The 21,062-nt window shown below is 47.9% G+C and overlaps 1 protein-coding gene across 2 annotated transcripts in view; it reads left to right on the top strand.

The window, feature by feature from the left end:
* RBM19 (RNA binding motif protein 19) overlaps positions 1–8,451 on the top strand; it is a 155,448-nt gene extending 146,997 nt beyond the window's left edge. For both annotated transcript variants that reach the window (XM_063086224.1, XM_063086221.1), the window contains one exon: positions 4,353–8,451. The gene's annotated coding sequence lies outside the window, so the exon portion shown is untranslated. The remainder of the gene's footprint in view (positions 1–4,352) is intronic.
* The last annotated feature ends 12,611 nt before the right edge of the window (positions 8,452–21,062 follow it).

Genomic DNA, 21,062 nt, shown 5'->3' with positions numbered 1-21,062 from the left:
CAGTTGTGAGGTCCAACCGGTGACCCCAGTAGAGAGGAGTTGCCTGGGTAGACTGCTCCAGGAGGGCCACAACCCTCAGTGGTCCTGGAGAGAGAGCTCCCTTAGAGCCCAGGTCCCCAAGAGTCGAGGGTGGTGCCCAGCCCTGTCCTGAGCCCATCCCATGAGCAATGAATTTCCTCACCCTGCGGGCCAGAATCTGACATAGACAGCTGAGTGGGAACCAGCCAGAGTGTTGGGTTAAAATCCCAGTCCTACTGCTGATGAGCTCTGTGATCTCAGGAAGCTTATCTGGATATTCTATGCCTCAGTTTCCTCTTCTGTAAAATGGGGATGACAGGAACACCCACCTAAGAGGATTAGCTGAGCAAGCCTGTGCCTCTCTGAACCATGTCCCCATCTGTGAGGTGGAGTCAGGAGACTGGACTGGGATGTATAAAACCCCCAGCACAGTGTGGGCACTGGGTGAGGGTCACTTCCTGCCACCTCCCTCATTGGAATCTTGGTTCATCTACTACCCTGCTAAGTGATCATCGTCATTGTCCTAACCAATGGTTGTTGACTCATTTAATCCTCACCACCCCACAAGATGGGTTCCATTGTTACCATCTGCACCTCCAATGAGGAAGCAAAAACCCAGAGAGGTTAGGTGATTTGCCCAAGACCACACAGCTCGTGGCTGAGCCTGGGTTGGAACTAGGCAGCCCATCTCTTCAGTCTGTACTCTCCACCTGCAGGCTGGTCTCCCCTTGGCCTGCTGAGTCAGCCTCTGCCTGTCACACCAAATACAGAAATGCAGTCCCTCCTGTCTGAGAAAGCAATGGCAAGGATCAGGAAAGTGCAAATTTCCTTCCAGCCCCCAAGCTGCAGGCTGCTGGTGGCCGAGAGCCTTCTCCTTTCCCTGACACAGAAGAGGGAGCGTTTGGATTTTTAACAGCTTATGGGCAGATTTACAGAGAATAAATCATACCGAATCCTTTACCTTCCAGATGCAGTGCCATCCTGGTGCTAGGTCCCTGATTGTTAGGACAAGTCCGTTCCCAGAAGCAGTGTGTGCTCTCTCGCCTGCCCGTCTGCCTCTGAGATCATGGTCACCCTTGTGCCATCCTTTGAAAAGTGGGGATCTTTATTTGGTAAATGTGTTAAGAGCTATCTAAGTGCCGAGCCCTGTTCTAGGATGCAAATCTCCTGCCCTCCTGAGTCTCACGTCCCAGTGGAGAGAGAGATGTTCTGCAAGTGAGGATGTAACATAGTGCCCGACAGAGAGAAGGGCTACAAACCAGAGCACGGAAGACCACCAGAAGTGTCCAGGAGCACCATTGCACAGGGCCTTGGATGGCCCTGCTGATTAGGTGACAGGCATGCTACTGATGTCATTGGGCTCTGTGAGGATGATCAGAGACAAAGCTTGAGGGGGGGTGTCTCAGCACAGTGCCTGCACATAGTAAATGCTCAATAAACTTTGGCCACTGTGGGGGTGGTTATTATTTTTACTTTTTGCATTCCTGTTTCAGGTCCCATCGATTCTTAAGCAGATGTCGGGTTAGCTCGAAATTTCCCTTTTTGAACTGCAAAGATGGGCGATATTCACGAGGGGCCACGGGGAATAGAGAGGCCAACTTGCCACAGCTGCTAATTTTTATTTGCATCTCAAGTGGGCCACGTCTCCTGCGATATGAGGGAGCGCAGTGCACGCTCGGCAGCACTTGTGTCCTGGTCCAAGGGATTCCAGGTCCTTTCTGCGGCCGTGGCTGGTGGCTGGTGAGGGTTTGCCATCAGAGCTCGGGAGGCCCAGCCCGCTGCCTCCCGTGAAACACTGGGTAGATTCTCATTTTCCCCTTGAGTAGTTTCACAGCCCAGTTAAACCCACAGCAAAGGCTAGCTGGGATGGAGACCCAGGCCTGGGGAAGGAGGCGTGCAAGTGGAATCAAATACACCCCACACTGTGCCCTGCCCCCACCAAAAAAAAATTGTTAAGTTACCAGGAAGAGCTCAAGGGAGAAAGTGATTTACAAATAGTAGCCCTGGCCTTCCCCTGGATCCAAGATGAGTATTCACCAAATACATAAATATTCTCAGCATATAGATCTCACTTTTGGACATTTATTTTGCAACCTCAGAAGCAAACTACACAGATGCCCTCTTCCAGCTCCTTATCTTTTAAAGCAGAGATTTGCCCCCTAGTTCATTTCCTTACAGAGTGGTTCAGCTGCAGAATTCTTTTGTGGATTGGGGTACTCTTAGGCGACCAGCCAAAGTCTGATCATCTTTCGTCTACAGGGGCAGTGTGAGAGTTGAAAGTGCTTCTGTTGAGAACCTGCTGTGCACCAGATTCTTAACAATACCTGTCCATAACCTTGTGAGTGTGGCTTTTGCACCCATTTTCCAGATGTCGAAACTGAGGTTCAGAGAGGTATGGTGAGTTGCCCAGAGTCACACAGCTCAGAAATGGCAAAGTCGGGCTTCAGGCCCAGGTCTGTCTGACTCCAAAGCCAGTCCTTTTTTCAGAAGATATTCTGATGGGCAGCGTACTGGGGAGAGAACAGGCTGCCACAGCTGTGACAGCATCAGTTTTACCTTCAGGCTCCCTAGTCCCATTGCAGCTCGCTTTCAATCGGCACGAGCAGCTGGAATGAGATTCTCCTGCCAGCATGGGCCCAGGCCCACAGGCAGGGTCAGGCACCACATGTAGGCATCTCCAGGTGCTTTCTCATCTCTCCTAGGCCTCTGGAATCAGGTTTGACCAGGGGTGGTCCAGGCTGGGCTACACTGAGTCTGGCTTCTTGGAGGCTCAAAGTGACAAAGGCTTTTGGGGACCAAGCCCCACCATAGCCCAGCCCATGGCTGTCCAACAGTCTTCAGCCTCATGATAATTCTCCTAACAATTAGAATTGTCCACTCCGCTCCAGCCACCAGGGCCACCTCGCTATCCCTCGGGCCTTGGGCTTGGCCTTGCTGGTCCCCCTGTTGAGAAATCTCTGTCCCCTTGTTTACTCCATCCCTCTGCTCGGATGTGGCCTTATCAGGGAGGCCTTCCCTAGTGTCCCCCAACACTCTGTTCATTTTCTTCCCAGCACTTTTCACCTTCTGTCATACTTTATGTTGATTTGTTAGTGTATTATCCATTCCTCCTCTCTCCTTCAACTAGACTGTTCCATGAGGGCAAGGCATGTGAGCTTGGTCACTGCTGAGCCCTCAGTGACAAGAGCTGGCAGATACCTAGTGAATGAGTCTGTTCTGTAGGTTGAGAGCATGTGTCGTTCTCCCTCCCCAGTCATCACAACCCTGCCAGGTGAGTCTTCTTATCCCCACTTCACAGATCGGAAGACTGACGCCCTGAGGGCTGAGTATCATAGTTCCCAGGTGGAGAACCAAGTCTCTTTGATGCCAAAATGGCCACCTGCACCATGCAGCAAGCCCCCATTTCACCCTGCCAGCATGACGGGGAACTGTCCTCCACAAAGGAGAGAAGGCCGACTCTTGGCCAGCCATTGCTTTTGAAAAAGATAAAGGGGAGTAAAATCAAACAAGAAGTGGAAAGTTGGTTGGCCTGCCTGGCGAGGCCGCAGCGGCTGTCCGTACCTGTGCCGGGCGCGGGTCTGGGGCTTTGCAGGCAGCCGGCCGGCTGACAGCTCGCCTGGACTTAGTTAGAATGCAGCCGTTAGATCGCTCCCTTCTCTCTGATGGCTGCGAGTGATTGACACTTACAAATTACCCAGCCGAAAGTGTCGAGTCTTTGACCCCTGAGTAACATCTTTGGCAAGCCTGAGATTTGCCAGCATTTTGTCATCTAATTACTACAAATCCCTTGAAAATTCACTGGCTGGTGAATTTTTAATGCGGGGCAATTTCAATGTGACGCATGGCCCAGATGGGTTCTTGCATTTCTCACCTCTCTCTCTCTCTCTCTCTCTCTCCCCCCTTTTCTCTCTCTAGTTCTGTCCCCATCCCTCTTTACTTAACTTTTTTTCTTTTTTAATCTGCAAACTTTCGAGTGAACTTGTAGCAGGAGCAGACTCGAGAGTTTGGCTGGAGCTGCTGTAGGGCGTGCTGCCTGATCATTTCCCAGACATGTTCTTTAGAAATGTGCTTACAGCCCAGTCCCCAGAAAAGTGCCCCACTCCTGCCTCTCAGATAACATGTGGGTTTGCCTTCTCCCCCTAGACGTCACTAACTAGCATAAAACAAAACAGCATAAGTAAACCAGCCTCTTTCCCAACATGCCTTGCTAGCTGTCGCTTTCCCTGGGCAAGTGGGCTGGTGACTGTCTGCAAAGTTGGTTACATTCACACCAAACTCTTGGCCAAAGCAAGCGTTTCACCACATTTTTTTTTTTTTTTTACCACATTCTTTAGGTCCTCGGATGATGATGTTCAGTTGTAGGAGAGAGATGGCTCCTTTTGTGGAGCAGAGATGAGATTGTGTCTTCCATCCTGTGTGCTTGGACATTTAATGCTGAGATGGCCTCCGCCTCCTCAGAGGCTGGACTTTCTCCAACCAACTGCCACGCTGACCTGTGTTGTAGAATCAACTAGGATCTTCAACAAGCCTCCCAGCACTTAGGGTTTCTTCCCCACAGGAACAAAAATTTATCCTCAAGACACAAGTGAGAAGTGACCCATGAACAAGAAATGTGGGTCCCATTCTCTGAAGAATTACCCTCTCTATTTTTGTGTGGTTTTTAAATATTTCTTATTCGTTTTTCCACTTGTTGTAAGTGTATTGGATTCTTATTTCTAAGTACAAAAACAAGATGCCTTTTCAACTTTGTACCCAGAGCAGCCCTCTTTGTGGACGTTTTCCTCGTTGACAAGATGGAGGGTGGAAATCATGGTCACCACGTGTTCTCCTTGTTGACCTCGTAGAGATAAGTCCCTTCCACGCCACCTCTACCCGGCATCTCCAGCCCCCTCCTTCGTTCCCCCTATTCAGCAAAACGAGGTTTTGCTTTTCAGCCCCATTTCTGGTTACATATGTACACGGCTGATAAAATATTCCACTTCACCCCTCTCCCTGTGGGACCCGCCGTCTTACGGGAAAAGGGTTTGTATGACAGCGGCCGTAACAGACTACGCGTCGCCTGGAAACCGTGGGGGAGGAACATTCACTCTCTCCTGGCTCCTCTTTATTCAACCTCCTTCTTCTGGTTTTGATAACGGCATCACTGGAGAGAAAAGGCTTGGGCTGACTCTGCAGGCTCCAGCTGAGGCCCAGATGGTCACCCTCCTGTCCTTGACAGGGAAGATGCTATCGAGGTCCCGACCGCTTACTCCCTGCAACACCCACCTGCCATGTACCTCACCTGGGGCCACCCAGACCTGCAAAGTGGCAGGTCCTGCCCCTTCTGCAGAGCAGGCAGTGTCTGTGCTTTATACAGCGGACTCACTTGATTCCACCCTGAGGTGGCCCGACTTTGGACACCGGATGGTGAACACGCCCTCCCTCAAAAGTGGAACTGGAGCAGAATTTGGGTGGACGGAGGTTCCAAAAAGGCAAGCATGACTTGATGGATAGAATACAGCAATCATCATGCATGGAGAGAGTACTGTCTGGGCTGCCTGCGATTGTCCATGAAGGAACAAGATAAAGATATGTCTGGGGGCTTTACCCAGAAGGCTCTGGAGGTAATTGCAGACGGTGCCTTGGAAGAGACTGATTCTTGCTCCTGTCTCCACCCACGTGGTTCTCTCATGCCTCCTTTCATGTGGAACTGATGCTCTCCAAATCCAGAAGATTCCAGAGGCAAAAATGGGACAGAGAAAGGTTTGCAGGGGTGGGGAGACATCCTTCCCCAAGCTTCCTTATAACGTCCTTTACCAGAAAGCAGCATCCAGCTTTGTTCAGAGTTTACAGAAGCAGGGATTTTGCCCGCAGCATTCTGAAAGCCAGGCATCGACTCTGGAGTCCCAGAGCTCTGCAATGGGCCAAGCCACAGACCCTGCACTTAAAAGAGCTCAAAATAGGGTGTGGGGTTAATGAGACAAGAATGAATTAAACAAACTCATGAGAGGTGCAGAGCCTTCTGAAAGGCCAGAAGAAGGTGGGAATCAGATATAAATGCAACGAGCATTTAATAAGCACCCACTAGGTGCCGTGCACTGGGGTGACAGAGATGAGAGACACATTCCCTGGCTTTAGAGAGCAATAGCTTAGAGGAAATGACCTTTGCAGGGAGATGACCTCTTAGAACAGGGGCATCAAAGTGGGAGGTTGCCAGGATGAAAAGGGTCAACTCTAGTGGCCTTCACAGGTGCATTGAGACCCCTCTAGCCAGGCAGACCAGGCAGTTTTCAGGCTGAGCCTCTTTCAAACAAAGGAGCACATGTGCATTACGTATAAAATACAGCCCAGGCCCTCCATGCAGAGGCCCGATTAGCAAGACCTAGCAACACCGCTGTGAAAGAAATGCATTTGGGCCTAAAAATAAGACGGCCACTGCCAATGATTAATTCTGTTACCTGTCCACTGATACTGCCTGTCCTCATCCTCATGGTCCTCAAGATGGAGGAATGAAGCAAAAAGGCTGGAGGTGAAATGTGAGAATGTGCTTTTTTTCATGCCTGAATATTACTCTGCTTTTTTCTTGTTTTATTTTGGAGTGTGCGTGCGTGTGTGTGTGTGTTTGTGTACACAACGCATTTTTCTCCTAACAAGAATTCTCTTATAACCATTTACTGTTCTGGCAGTATTTGAGCCACAGTCCCCACTTAATGTCCATGCATAGTGCAGAGGCCATCAGCATTTTCCCTGCTTTTCTTCACATATTCACTCATTTAGTCGACAAGTATCTATTGATCTCCTGGGCTTTGCACAACGACATGCTGCTAAGATGAAAAGTTCTTACCCCCTGAAGTCTCGTGGGAAATCAGACAGGAACAATTCAATGTATGGTTTCAAATAGGGGTAAGAGTTAAAGAAAGGATTGACTTTGGTTGAGGTGGTCCAGGAAGGCCACCCTGAGGAAGTGACGTTTAAGCCAAGGCTTGAAGGCTAAAAAGACACCACCCAAGTGTTCTGAGTTGAGCTGGGCCAGCAGCACCTTGTGGGGAGGGACAAGCACATCAGAAGGTCCAGAAGCAGGGAGACGTTGTGTTTGAGGACTTGAAGTTGGCCGGGCTTCCTGGAACACAATGGATGGTGTCATGAGGGACTGGAGAGACGTTGAGCCACACAGAGGCAGCTGTAGAGGGCTCCCGGTTCACTGAGATAGGAAAGATAAGTGATGTAGCCAGGAAGGATGGGTGGCTGGGGTGAAGACAGGATGCAGCAGATGCTGTCAGACCACCCGCTGTTTCCAGTCCCCCTTCGCCTGTTCTCTCCCCTTCCACTCACTTTCCCAGCCCCTCTGGCAGCTAGGGGCATCTAAGACAGAGTTCCAGCCAATTCGATGTAAACAGAGATCTGGTAGAGCTTTCTGGGAAGATTTTTGTTTTCCTGATTTAAAAAAAAAAAAAAAAAGTGAAACTGCAGTCCTCTTCCTTTTCCTCTTTTTTCTTCCTTTAACTCAGATGTGACGTCTGGAGCTGCAGCAGCTATTTTGTAACCTTAAGGGAAAGGCCAAGAGACTCACAAAGACCTATGTGCCACGTAATCCACCCCAGGCACCTCTCTCCAGTCTTTTTATTACGTGAGAAGAATGGCCCCCGTCTGTTTAAGACATAATTAGTCGGCTTTTCTGTTACTTGCTCTCAAAAGTATACCTGAGCTGATATGTGGATTAAGGGTTTGGGGCTGGGGACCAGTGAATAACAATATGGTTGAGTCTGGATTCCAAAGCAACAGCCTCAAGATTTTAAGCTGGAGCACATGTATGGAAGAGCCTTCTTTGATGGTAAAAGGAACCTATTGCTTGCTTCAATATCTCCGCTTCAAGTTCCATATTTGTTGGGAAGGGCTAAGAAGGAATGAATCAAATTAGATATGGTCCTTATTTTACATGTGATTCTTATTTCACCCAAAAGTAGTTTTGGTGAGCAGACATCACCATTTGAGAAAGATGGCTTTCTGCTTTTTTAAATTTGTGTCCCTTGAGCCTGGATGGGGAAGGACCAAAGACGATGAAGAGTAAACAGCAGGGAGGAATAGAAAATCTTTGTGCACAAGCCCTGAAAAGTCAGGGTTTGAGGCACACTGTGACAATAAACTCTTTGTGGAATAGGAAAGAAAGTTTATGGAATGTGCAAATTCTTTACACGACATTAGAACACCAACAAAAAAACATGTGTTTGGTTTTTGTGTTCACTCAAGACCCACATAAATTCTTGTTAAGCAAAGGTGTGCATTGAAGCACGAATCATACAAGGGCCACAAAATGCAGATATCCTAGGGTTGAGGCCTCACGGTTGTGGATGGCTTAAAGCACAAATTACAAGAGATGGGATGAATGTGTGAGTCTGAGTGCCTTGGTTCCAAGAATGTGGCATCAGGGCCGTCCTGATCCTGCCTGCTTAATCGAATGCCAGCTTGGGTCAAAGTCCAATTGGGCCCAGAGAAACCATCAGCCCCAAAGAGAAGGCACCAATACTGTAGTTTAAATACTGAATACACAGCTCTCTCTCCCTGCCTAAGCATGTAGCATGTTGACATTTAATCAAAAAATATATGTTGAATAAATACCTACTATGTACATTCTGCCCTGGGGGCTGGGATCATCGAAGACCAAAGTATTATTATCATAAAAGACGGATTCCAAGGTAGCTGTCCCAGGAATAATCTAGAACATTGTGTCACATTCTGTGCTAGGGAATGTGCTTCCAGCTGCTTGTCAACCGGTATCAGTCCACTCTGCACCTTCAAAAGTCCAGGTGTGACATAAAAATGCTAAAGATCAAGCTAATGACAATGTTAACATTGTCTGGGACACTTCAGGATAGAGCAATTTAGAGGAAGTATCCCAAGGCCTTGATGTTATTTTAAACACAAAGACTTACAAGGATGGAGCTAAGAGATGTGCAAAAACCCTGTGTAGCTTGGACTTGGCTTCTGCTTTCTGTCCTGGAAAGCAGGTTGCACCTTTCTCCAGTTGCAGAGATGCAGCACCTACTTCTCTATCCTAACTCAAAGGAAGTGTTGGCATTGTCACACTTACCACTGAAGATTGGATTTGGGGTATAAGGTGAAGGGAGAAAGGAATAAAATATCATTAAAATAAGAATATACACACCAAAGATCTATGTAAGAATGTTCATAGGAGCTTTATTTGCAACAGTTGAAGACTGGGAGCAACCCAAATGTCTATCAACAGAGAACGGGTAAACAAATGGTGCATATTTACACACAGAATACTGCTCAGCAATGAAAAAGAAACCACCGATATTTACAGCCACATGGATGAATCTCACAGACACACTGTTAAGTGAAAGAAGCCAGGCACAAATCGCTGTGTGATTCCACTGGCATCAGGTTCAAGAAGAACGAAACTAGTAGTAGTGATAGGAGTCAGAACAGTGGTTAACCTTGGAGTGGAAATGTATATCATAATCTGAGTAGTAGTTACAGGGCATATTCACAGGCAAAAATTCATTGAAATGTGCACATTATCTAAGTTATACCTCAATTAAATCATCAGAAAGGATAGAGATATACACATGTATATGGAATCCAGTTATAAGGAACATCATTTGATTCATTGTGTACCTGGCTGCGTGTGAGGATCACCTGGGAGTTTTTTAAAAAATCCTTGCCTCGACCCTATCCCCAGAGATTCTGGAATAACTCATCTGAGACATTGGTTTTAAAGCTCTTCGGGTAATTTTGCTGGGCAGGCAGGATTGAGGACTGCTGCTCTAATGAGCCAATCTACAGCTGTCCATGGAGCCCTCAGTTCTGACTTAGCCCTGGGCCCTGCCTTCTCTCCCTCCAGATGTTTGCTGTCTGTTAGTGGAAACAAGATATCAGAAATAATTAAACATTGGGATTGTCTCTAACTCCAAGAAATCTCAAGAAAGAAGTTGCCATAGACCTCACATCAGAGAAGAAAAGACTTGTGGAGAAGATGTATCTCAAGTTGGATAGATCAAAGCTAAACAGGAGGAGAGGCGGATAAGCATTCCAAGATGGAATAATAGTATGAACAGAGGCAGACTAGACTGCAGTGTGAAGTGCACTACCCATCTCTCAGGGCCCAGTCCAGCTGGGATCCCCTTCTCCTCCTCCTCACCTCACGTAACCTTCATACGTCCCTCGACTTACCTCCCTGCAGGTGCCCTTTCTGCATGTCTGTCTCCCTGTTAAACCATAAGCTTCTCAAATATCATAATCAACATATTCACTTTCAAATCACTCAGCTTCTAGCCCAGTTTCTTAGATAAAGAGGTAGAGAGGAACATAGTTTCCAACGCAGAGCTGGGAAGCCAGGGTGATCATGGAGTCAAACAGATCTTGTCCAGAGTCATTCAGCTTGGAAATAGTGGAAGTTCACTCAGGATCAGATCTGGACATCATCTGTGTGCCCCTTTGGATCCACTCTGCAGCGCTCTCCACCCGGCTCTGTGCCCAGGACGCCGGCCCATGGGGATTACATCCACAGACTCCCCTTCAGGTTTCCAGTTGTGTCTGGCCAGTAGGAGAGATGCTGGCAGAAGACCTGAGGGCAGGAAGGGAAAGAGGTTGGGGTATTAATTTACCTGACCCCCCCTGCTGCGGGATCACCACGAGTTCACTGTCTCCCTCTACTGGAGGCCATGGCTCCTGACACCAGTCCTCACCAGCAGCTACAGCAACCTGTTTTTCATCATCATCCCCTTAAAGAGACTATTTAGACTTTTTTTTTTTTACCTAATCACTTTCCCCCATGAAATTGTAATACCACAGAATGTATACGTGTTTATGTACTGTATGTATATTTGTGCTTCCTACATAAAAACATAAAAACAGTAAGATTTGTTTCACCCCCAAGAACCAATTTTTGCCCCCTTTTGAGGTGATATAGACCCCATTGAGAATGCATGAGCTCTCTGAGTACCAGTAACTTCTGCCTCCCCTTGTCTCCTCCAGGCAGAAGTTGTAATGGATCCCCACTATTGCTAGTCCAGAGGCAGTTGGCTCCCCTTTCTAGTGTCTCTTAACCTCACCTGTGCCTTTGTTCCTTTATTAAACCCTCCTAATTACCATGTCTTTTCTGCCAGCACCCTGACTGATGGAGATTCAGTGGTTGGGCCCAGACCACAGGAATGTTTTGGAATGTTCTGGAAGTAAGATCTGAGAGTTGGGAGTCACCCACAGGTCCCTCTAATCTTCAAACTTTTGCCCTTCCCATTTAAAGCCTGGCATGGCTTGTCTTTCTCATAGCTAACTGCCCTGGAGCTAACCTGTGAAAGAAATACCTCTGGCTTCACATCTGTGTTTCAGAACCTTCTTGTTTTTCAAGAGCTTTCAGCACTTCATCAGGTGGGAAGAAAGTGCTCTACTTGCTCAGAGAAAGCTAGGAACAGAGGGGAAGAAGAAGAATCTTAGCCTCTTTAACAAGGCAGATCAATGCCCTGATTATCAACCTCAAACCTGCAAAGGCAGCCACGTCTCACGTGAGTCAACCTTGGGTTTGAATCCTTTGAATCTTTTCCTTGAAGAAAAGGCTTTCATATATTAAATGATCCTTGCAGGTTGGCCAAGAAGCATTCTTTCCTATCACCAGCTTCCTTCTAGGGCTGACAGAATTTTCACCTTCCTTGGAGCCCCTGAAGATGTTTCCCAGCAAGCACCTTCTCCTACTGAGAGAGTCAGTATTTTCTCTTTGGATCTGGAGATTTTCAATGCCATAAACTCACTCTGATGGAGAAGGGAGCACTTTCCTGCCCAGGAGTCCTTATATGCCTCTTTTCAGATCCCACCTGCTTCTCCATTTGTTCTCTCTTTGCAGTCAGCCCAGATTTTCTGCCCAGTATAGTTAATAATTTGGTGACCCTTCAAACAAAAAACCAGTAAAGGTATTTGCTCAGCCTTGTTTTGAGGAGCATCCCAGAGCTTCTTGGAGAGATGGCAAAAAAAAGAGTGCCCCCTGGTGGCAAACCTCAGCCTCTCCTTCATGAACTGTAGCAATTCTGCTCTGCCCCAAACTTGCATATCCTTTTTAGCAAAGAATGGTCTTGCATTAGTTACTAGGTAGACAGTTCTTAGAAGGCTGGTTAGCAACCATCATTGTTACTTGCTACTCAAGGGTCTTACTCCCTACTCCAAGCATGTTATCAGTGTCCAGCCTCATACAAAGCTCCCCACTGAGAGGAATTCTAGAAAATACTATTTTCTCCATATTATTACATGTCCATTGCTGATTTTATGAAACTTAGGAGTGGCTATCCCTGGCTACTGTCCAGATGACCTTAATCCACCCCTTTTTCCTGCTACTGGCCTGCTTGCCTACCATATCTCCCAGGATGCTCTATAGCCAAAGCCCCCACCAAACCCTGGGTTAGAATTGGATGCTTCCCAACCCCTTTTATCACAACCAGGTAAATTTCCATAGGACAGAAGTTCTCAAACTTTTTAGGTCTCAGAACACCTTTATACTCTTAAAATATTGAGGATCTCAAAGATCTTTCATTTATGTGAGTTATATCAATTGATTTTCACTATTTTAGAAATTAAAACTGAGACTTTTTAAAATACTTAATTCATTTTTAAAAAACAGTAATAAACCCAGTGCCTATTAACATCTTTTATGGAAAGCTAATAATATTTTCCAAAAATAAAAATAAAAATCTAGTGAGAAGAGTGGCATTTTTTTACATTTTTTTGCAATCTCTGTAATGTCTGGCTTAATAGAAAACACCTGGATTCTCAAACCTGCTTCTTCATTCAGTTGGATGCAATCTGTTGTTTTCGTTTAAGCATATGCAGAAAATCCGATTGCACAAAAATATGAGGTGGAAAAGGGAGAGCCCTCTGGGACCATCAAGCATCTTCAGAATGCTATTTGAGAGGATTCAAACCCTGGCTTCCCCCTAGTAGAAAAGCAGGTCTTTGCAAGAAGCAGAGAGCTTGTGTTAAGCCTCAGGGGTTCTTAACTCTCCTGGGTTAATGGCCACTTTGAGCATCTGATGAAAGCTAAGGATCTTTGCCTGGAAAGAAAACCATTTTTAGTGGATGCAAACGGGATGTGCGTGTGCATAATTTCAGGGGTTTCATCAACACCTGAGGATCATCTCTGACCCCAAACTGACAGCCATGGGTTGGGGGAGAGGGAGGTCTGTGAGAGGTGGAGGGTACAGAACAGGTGCTTTGCCTGAAATATCCCATGGTTGCTCCTAGGCCCTGAGCAAAAACATGACCCCCTCTAGTCCGTTCAATGCAAAGTCACATCCAGAGTTAACGAGTAACAACAACAGCTACTATTTGGGGGCAGCCAGACACTGCACTCTGTTTTATGCACATTATCTAAGTTACTCCTCACAGGAGCCCTGGATGCTATTATTATCCCCATTTTATAGATGGTGAAACTGGGACCCAGAGAGGCAAAGTCACTCCTCTAAGTTCACACAGCCAGATTAGACCAGCTTAGTTTGGTAACAATAGCTTTGCTCTGACCCCAATACTGGCATGTAGGGAAAGTGAAGGAGAATGGTCAGGGCCCCTCAGGTGTTCAGAATCTTGCTGAGCATTTAATGTAAATATGCACATGTGCCTAGGAGTTCCTTGGTTATTGTCTAATGTAATTGTGCATGTGCACCCAGGTGTCCTGGGTTGTCTGACTCACACCCAGGTGTCTTGGGTTATCACACTTAAGTATAAACGATGGATGACTCTGATTCACGGTGCCCCCCCCCCAGGATGCCCCGGGGAGTGGGGCCACAGGGAGGCCACTACTGCTGCTGGAGGCTGTTGCTGCCAGGGCCCCAGGGATGCCCCGAGAGGCCAGCACCACTACTGCTGCAGCTGCTGCTGCTGAGGAAGCTGAGGACTGAGCTCGTGTCATCTCCCAGTGGCTCTCGGGATCTTTCCCAATTACCTAGCTCGTGGTCCTGCATGTAAGGGGTCTGGTGACCCAGCTAGGCACATGAGGGGTCTGTGGCCCAGTCTGTACAACTGATTTGAAGGGTCTGTGGGCCCAAGCCTTAGCAATACAATTGGCTATGTGGGCAGGATTCCGACAATTGCCCTAGCCAGACATAGCAGCTTTACAACTGGTGTGTGTGTGTATGTGTGTGTGTGTGGTTTTAAGCAGGAGAACCTATTTTGCCAGACATATCACAACAAAGAAAACAAAAGGGAGGCAGTGGGGGCATGGGGAGGAGACTTGTTTTCCAGTGCTCTATCTTCTCCAACTGAGATACCCCATAGCATCCCAGAGCTCCGCAGTACATAATTTGAACACTAAAATAATAGCTAATGTTTATTGAACACTGCCTATATGCACCGCCCTGTTCTAAGCACATTACACTTAATTAATTCATTTGATTTTCCCTGCAACTTATAATCTATGACTATGCCCATTTTACAGATGAGGAAACAGATTCAGAGAGGTTAAGTAACTTGCCTAAGGGCACACGGTAAGTAGCAATGTTGGGTGAGGAATTCAGGGAGTTGTGTGTGCGTGTGTGTGTACATTTTTATATTCATGTTTGCATGGAAAAGTCTGGAAAAATGGACACCAGCCCATTAGCAGTGGTTACTTACAAGGTTGAGAAAATAGATGGACCTTCACTTGCTAAAATCTTTTCTTGTAATTCTTGAAATTTTAAATCAGAAAAATAAAACTGATGTTTATAAAAATAAGTCAGTAATACTTTGCTTGCCGGCCTGTGGGGCAGGCCCTGAGCTTCTGGGGTGTGCACATGTGGTGGTGTGTGTGCATGTGCATGTGTATATGCATGGTGGGGAGGGGGAAAGAAACTTCCGGAAAGCCGCAGGCTGGGGGACGAATTGCCTGGATCCTGAGCATAGTAGTCTGGAGAGTAGATAATGCTGGAGGACTCACAGGTGACCCACAACAGTGTTGTCTTCCCCCAAAGTCCTCCAGGTGTGCTCCCACATGTGCTGGACATTGGTGCACCCCCAGAAAAGTGCATGGGGCCTCAAGCCACTGGAATCTGCTGGGGCCATGGGCCTGGCCCTCCGGGGTGCTCACAATTATCTAGCGAGTGTGAACACCCACTGCCAAGTCCCCCCGAGTTCATAAGACAGGAGATTCTCATTTTCACCGGGGAGACAGCCTGTCTGTTGGATAGCTACGAGCCTCCTATTTTTTTTTTTTTTTCTGAATGATAATTTTCCCCCTTTTTTTTGTAGCTAAAAATCACCCAGGCTTGTCCAGACGAGAGGGCAGAAAATTATGCGGTGAAAGAGAAGGGAAGATAATTTCTCTGGGTCACAGACGTTCTCACTTGTCATCTGTCTGCAGGAGGAGCTGTGGAGAGGGAGGGAGAGCGAGCAGAGATGTGGGCTGGAGGATGGAAATGAACGCTGGCCCAAATCCATCACTGTCCTCCTGGCTCTCCTGGGGGGGAAGATCCTGAGGGAGGGCGCCGCGGGAGGGAAGGAGAGAAGGCGTTTGGCTCTGATCCAAGGGCGGGAGGGAGGTCTGAGCCACATACGGAACTCTGCTCTCCTGTCCCAACGGGACAGGCCCTCTTCGCCCCTCTGGGCCTCAGTTTCCCCACTGAGAAAACAGAGATAATAACTCCCTCCTCCACTTACTGTCTGCACACCTCCCTCCCACGCACACCACATAGGTGATAACAGATGGGAACATTCTGGAGAATCTGGACCATGAAAACACAAGGTATGGGAGGGGACAGGACTGATGTTCACCAAAGGCAGATGAAGCCTGCAGACTGGAGAGTTGGAACACAACAGGGTTCAAATCCCAGTGCTGTCCCTAGGAGGGCTGGGGCAAATTGCAATCCCTGTCTGGGCCTCGGTTTCCCCATCTGTACACTGGGGATAATACCATGACCTATCTCATAGAGTTACTGTGAGGACAAAGTGATAATTACTTATAACGTGCCTGACCTATTGTAATCGCTCAATAGTAATAATAATAGAAATCATAGAAAATGACAAGGGAACTACCAACAGTCACTCAGATTCTCACCGCCCCATGCTGGTAACGGGTAACACCTAAGTCTCAGTTCCTCATGCGTAAAGAAAGGTCACACACGCTTATAAAGTGACAGGCTGTAGAAAAGCACAGAATTTATAGTCAGACAAACCTGCTTCAATTCCCAGCTCTACCACCCTGGTGTGACCCATGGGCCTCAGTTTCCCCATCTGCAAAGGTTGTGATACCTCACAAGGTTACTGAAAAGACTAGAAATCCTGTGTGTGACCTGCCTAGTATAGTGGTGACTGTAGGTTCTCCAAACTCTTTCCATAAAGGGCTAGACTGTGAATGTTTTCAGTTTTGCAAGCCAGATGGTCCTTGTTGCAACTGCTCAATTCTGCCATGGTAACAGAGTCAAGGAAAGCAGACATAAACAAATGTAAACAAATGGCATAACTGTGTTCCAGTATCACTTATTGACAAAAGCAAATCTGCAGGCCAGATGTGGCTCATAGGCCACTGTTTGTTGACCCCTAGTCTCATGGAACAAAGCCATAGCCTGAGAAACCCAGCTAGATCAGCACTCTGTCAAGCTAAAATCACCCCAGTCATGTATTTGAGTGTCGGGACTGTTGGTGGGGGCAATCCCAAAAGTTGACTCTGTTCCCCAACCCATGTCCTTAGGCCAGCACAGGATGACGTCCTCCATTACTGGCCCTGAAGCTGCCCTTCCAAGCACACATCTATGGTCACTCCCTGCCTCCCCCTACTTCCTTGCTGAGTCCTGTGGCCCTCCACACTTTGCTCCTTGCCGTTTTCCCTGGTGGAAATGTTTATATTTTTCCTGGCTGGTCAGTTTGGAGTAGACCTTCGAGAGCTGGCTCAAATACTCAATTGATATTTTCAAAGGACACCCACAGCACCACCTAAAGCAAAATGGCAAATACATAGCGCACATTATGCATGTTCCTTTCCTGTGCTGAGGCAGACATCACCAATCAATCAAGACAATCTTTCCCGCTTTAGGCAGCCATTAAATCAAACAGAGTTGCTGTTGAGATAAAAGCTAATTGCCATTCGGCTCTATAAGAAGAAAGAGAATAGCTGATTTAGTTCTAGTTTCTTTTATGAGCCAGGAAAGTCCCAGGTCTGAAATAAAAGTGTTTGTAAAATCCTTAGTACAGTCCCGGAACTTGCTAAGAGCCCCATTATATGGGAGCTCCCATGGTTACTGGCTTCAACTTGGGCTTCTGGTGGCCTCATTTGAAAGATTTGAGGCCAGATGGAAGAGGTTGGGTCTTGCAAATCCTGGGAGAAGCTTCCAGGATGGCTAGCTAAAACCTAGGATCTTCAGCCTGCTCAATATTCAGGTCCCCTATTTGTCCAAGGAGGAAGAGTGGGAAAATACTGATGATATAATCCCAAACTTTTTGGGGGTGGGAATATGCAAGAGGAGGAAGGGGTAACCATCCCAATGGGCATCAAAGGCTTCTTGGTGCTTTAAAAAAAATCAAAATCCTCTACTGTGGCTTTTTTTCATTTCTTTGAGCTTGTCATGCTCTCCCCATCTCAGGGCCTTAGCACCTGCTGTTCCCGCTACCTGAAATGCTCTTCCCTGCCCTCTTCATCTAGTTGATGTCTGCTCATCCTTCAGATCTCAGTTCAGATGCCACTTTTCTGGGGAGAATTGCTCAACAACCTGCATCTTCCACCCCCAACTGATCCCTCCTTAGATACTCTCCTTCATGCCAGGTAGAGTTTGTGATTCAACAGCATCATTTCTTCCACTGGGTGGTAGACCCCATGAGAACCAGGAGGGGCTACATCCATTCATTGATTTATTTATTCATTCATTCAACAAACATTTATTGAGGGTCTAGCATGTGCCAGACTGGATAGTTGGGAGGACCAGGAAGCAGGAAAAAGTGAGACTCTTATAAGAAAATAAATGCAAGAAGGCAAATGTGATTGAGCAGAGAAAGGGGAGGGAGTGAGGGAGAGGAAGAAAGGAAAGAGATGAGATCCAGGGCAAGAGTGGATTTAAAACAAAAGGCAAGGGGAAGTTGTATCAGTCAGCCAGTGCTACAATAATGCTGCAAAACAAATTACCCCAACACTCAGTGGCTTAAAACAATAAGCATTAAATTTACTTCATTGGTCTAAGCATTATAGTTCTGGCCTTGGCTGGGCTTTCTCAGGCATCTGTGGTCAGTGGTGAGTCAGTGGCTCTGCTGACCTGAGCTGGCCTGTCTCACATGTTTGAAGGTCACCTGGCTGCTGGGAGTCTAGAATGGCCTCTGCTGAGAGGACCTGGCTCTCCTCCACGTGGTTGTTCATCCTCCAGCAGGCTAGTCCAGGCTCATTCTCAAGAGCTACATGAGAGCTCACAAGCTGCAAGGTCTCACGAGGCCTGGGCTTGGAACTGGCACAGCAGCACTTCTGCACCATTCTATCAGCCAAACCAAGTCACAACACCAGCCCAGGTTCAAGGCACAGGGAAAGAGACCCCACCTTTGGGTGTGAGGAGCTTCAAAGTCATGTGCAAAGGGGAGGTTACAGGGAGGGGTGAGAGTGGGCACCAGAGAAGCCATGGCAGGTTCTAAGCAGGGAGACGACAATATCCTACAGTCTACAAAGATCTCTCTGGCTACTATCTGGGGAACAGACTGGGGGATAGCAAACGGCAGGCAAGAGAGGAAAAGGGGGAGCTGGTTTGGCGCCCCATTTGTCTATCCCCAGTCGTAACACAGAGCCGGACATAAGCGAGGTTCTCAGTAACTATTTGTTGGGTGGATGTACAGGTGGAGGGATGATGATGGATGTTCTTGGCCTTTGGCTGAGCCAGAGCTGACTGCAGGGGGCACAGTCCCTCGGCCTGGCCCATTAGGAGCCCCTCTCCCCTCCCCCAGAGCTGCCATGAGGAGAGAAGACAGCGTTCTTCCTCCCCAAGTTTAATTAAGTGATCTGCCTCCACGGGGTTAATCCTGTTATCACTGCCCAGAGCTGACCACAGGGGAAAGCATGGGGCGGTGTAAAATGTCAGCTGTCTGGAGGGCCTGGTGGGGCACTGAAAGCCACTGGAATTTGGGGAAAGGCAGGGGGTTGAGCGGAAGCCAGAGCCCCCACGGGGGCAGGACGTCCGCTTTCCAGACGGGACACAAAGGGGCTAAGCTCAGTTTCAATCCCATCCCAGGAGGAGGCGAGGAGGAGGAGAGAGTTTGCTAAGAAACTCCAGGCTTGGATGGGCTTTACTTTGGCTGCCGCCCATCCGGACCACCACATTCCAGAGGGGGAAGCCTCCAGCCATCCTCCAACCCCCCTCTTCTGAGACTCACTCTCCCCGAGGAGCAGAGGGAAGAGGACATTCCCTTGTTCCAGGCACGCAGTTCTGGAACAGATGAGCTTGGGTTTGTTTGGATTCTGTATCAGCCATTTGTGTGTGGCTTCGGGCATATTACTTAACCTCTCTGAGCCTCCATTTCCTCATCTGTACTCATCTCGCAGGGTTACTGAGAAGATGGTGAAATACCTAGGGTGGCGCCCTGCACAAGTTGAGCGCTTCCTCCTTCTGTTCTTATTACGCTTATGCCATGCAGTGATTATCTTTCATCCCCCTACCCATCCATGGACTCCTCAGGAGTAAAGTCTGTGTCCTAGACATAGGGCCACTTTGGCGGTATCTACCACCTCATGCCCTGTGACCAGCCCCCTCTAAGGTATGCAGAACACAGGCTGGGTGGCCTTACCAGGCAGCCCTGCTCACTGCCGAATCACACCCTCTAGCCCAGGCTTGGCATGTGTTGCCTTACCTTTTCACATGTGACTCATTCATTCATTCATTCATTCATTCATTCACCAACAAATATTTGTCAATGCCATTTCAGTTTCTCCATCTATAAAATGGGGCATGGGGAGGGGCAATTGGACAATTCTTTCTTGCTCCACTATGGGATGATTTGGGGGGAAACTGAAAAACACTCCCCCTTTTTTCCCTGGAAGCAATTCCTTTATCTGTTTCCTGTCTGATATTTCCCCCAAAGGCAGAAATCTTGGCAGTTCCCAGTCTAAGGACTTAGGACACTTTCTGAAGTAGGAGAGATTCTTAAGAGCAGTTGCTGTTTGGGGCAAAGCCCCAGGAAGTGAGGTGAGGGTTGGGATAGGAAGCAGAGCCTGGGGAGTTGGGATCCTGAAGTCATCACCATAATAATCACCAGCAGGTGCCGAGAGCTTTCCATTCTCCATACACTGTCCTAAGCACTTAGATTTCATCCTCCTGATAGGTAAGGACACAGAGCCAGAACAGTGCACAAAGTCACACAGCTGGTGTGTGGGGAGCTGTGTTACCAGCTGAAGAGTCCAACTTCATAGTGGCCCATGCTTTTAACTCTTCACTCTATGGCTTTCTGCCTCAGTTTCCCCACCTACCAAGTGGGGCTCTCAGTACCTTCCCTGAAGACCTGGCAATGGTAATGGGAGGAGTCCTTCCTCTGGGTGTTTTTGGGGAGGCTGAGGCCATAATGCAAAGTAGCAAAGGCCCAGGCTCTGATGTCAAACTTCCTAGCTCGGGAGCAGGGACAGCCATTTACTTTCTCGTAACCTCAGTTTTCTCACCTGTCAAATGGGGATGATTTGTTGTAGCTATCTCCCAGGGTGTTTGAGAGGATGGCAGCGCTGTGCCTAACACAGAGAGAGCAGGTGAAGGAGGTTCCCCCAGCATGCAGTTACGAAACAGGCCTGCATCCGTGGGAGCCACCAGCTGGAGATGCGGCAAAACTCAAGTCTGCCTTCTGCCACCGTGGTCTCAAGAAATGGCAACCCCAAAGCACTCCATAAAATCCAAGTGGTAGTTAAGTTGGACTTCTGAGTGAACAGGAGTAATTAGTGCACTTCCTACAGAAAGTAAAATCCAAATGTCAGACAATGCCAGGCCATTAAAGCTGTCCTCTGCTATGGCTCCCACCCGCTGGAGGCTGGGTCTCTGCCTCCCTACTGACCTTCTCAAAGGCTGAAGACAGCACAGCAGGGAGCTGCCCAGGCCTGGGGACCAGACTCAGGGACAAGAGATGGGCTTCAGGCTCTGCTCAGCTCT

Source organism: Cynocephalus volans, chromosome 2 (assembly GCF_027409185.1).
Source record: "Cynocephalus volans isolate mCynVol1 chromosome 2, mCynVol1.pri, whole genome shotgun sequence".
NCBI lineage: Eukaryota > Metazoa > Chordata > Mammalia > Dermoptera > Cynocephalidae > Cynocephalus > Cynocephalus volans.
The sequence above is the reverse complement of the archived record's forward strand: the minus strand, read 5'-3'. Positions and strand labels throughout refer to the sequence as shown.